The sequence below is a fragment of the Ailuropoda melanoleuca genome, chromosome 16 (genome assembly GCF_002007445.2).
Source record: "Ailuropoda melanoleuca isolate Jingjing chromosome 16, ASM200744v2, whole genome shotgun sequence".
Taxonomy (NCBI): domain Eukaryota; kingdom Metazoa; phylum Chordata; class Mammalia; order Carnivora; family Ursidae; genus Ailuropoda; species Ailuropoda melanoleuca.
Window position 1 is genome coordinate 9108616 of NC_048233.1, and position 1542 is coordinate 9110157.

Consider the following 1542-nt stretch of genomic DNA (forward strand, 5'->3'; position numbering starts at 1 on the left):
GGGTGGATCATTGAACATGACCGTGGTTTTCGGATTTTAGAGTTGGTGAACACCTTTAATCCCATACCCTGTAAAAATGGTGACTCGATAGGTATGTAAACTTGATTAGAATATATGAAATATATTTTCCTTAGAAATGTCCCTATGTAACCCCAATAACCTTAACGTTATATTAATTTTGTGGAGATACACAAACTCAATAAATATAAATAGAGTGGCAAAATTGTGAACTTTATGGCTTATTAAGATTTTATTACTTATGGCCTTTTACAAATAAACTAAATATAACAAAAATGTTTCAATGAAATGGCAGAGAGTAGGTCTAGCTCTGGCTCTGACTTATCAAATGTTAGGCTAAACAATTTCTAAACTACATGTATAGTTTTACTAACATTAAAACATTCATAAACTGGTACAATAAAAATTAATAAGGACTTTACCTTTAGGAAGCTATACATATCGTCTTCATCATAACTTGGTAAGGGAATATAGATGGCTCCTCTATGAATGACATAAGGATGGCTGCAACTTGCTGCTTCTTCTTCCTGCTGGTCCAGATTTTCAGGGAAATCAGTAAGATCCTTCATAGTTAGCAGATTATATACCTGTAACAGTGGAGAGATTAAAGACAGAGCTCTTACTTGTTTTTTTTTTTTTTTAATATCCAAGGAACTGAGAGAAATATGATAATCATCATCAATTCTTTTTTTTTTTTTTTAAGATTTATTTATGTGAGAGAGAGAGAGTGAGTGAAGGAGCAGGAGAGGCAGAGGGAGAGGGAGCCAACTCCATGTTAAGTGCAGAGCCCAAAATGGGGCTGGATCTCACCACCCTGAGATCATGGCCTGAGCAAAACCAAGAGTTGGAGCTTAACTGACTGTGCTACCCAGGTGCCCCCATTGCCAATCCTTTCTTGAGTACCTTCAAGTAGTTGGCACCTTAGAGACAAGTTAAAATTGTTGTTTGTTTATTTTTAACAGTTTTTTTTTCATTCTAATTACATGAAACCTATCTGGGAAAATGTTTCCAAGGAGTAATAAAACTGAAATTAGCAAGGATTAATGAAAATTTCACTCTAGAGGTGAAACTAGACCAAATATAAGAAGGAGACCTAAATTATCTCTGTGTTTGATGAATACTTAATACTCTGACAAATTTAGGTAGGATTGTTGCAATCTACTAACCTTCTATTTCTATATGGCTTTGTTCTTGGATAGAAGAACCACATAGGTACATAAGTGGATACATATCATCTATATTCAATAGAACAATGTCCACACAATTGCAAACACAGGCCACTTTTTTTTTTTTGAACAAGGATGACATAAATGAAAGAACCAATAATCCATAGAGTGGAACCAAGAAGCCTGGATATTTATTTCTGAAGCTGGAGTAAGACAAATCCTAATCAAAGGACTTNCCTTTCTTACCTCTATAATGTTCAAAGCTGTGTAATGCACCTGAAGCAACCATTAAATGTATATAATGACACAAAATAGGATAGACATAAAAATATTGAAAAGTAGACTGAATTCCTTCAAC

General features: G+C 34.2%; 1 protein-coding gene across 1 annotated transcript in view; it reads right to left on the reverse strand.

Moving 5' to 3' along the window:
* LOC100473203 (pregnancy zone protein-like) overlaps positions 1–1542 on the reverse strand; it is a 70565-nt gene that overhangs the window by 18928 nt on the left and 50095 nt on the right. The window lies entirely within an intron of this gene.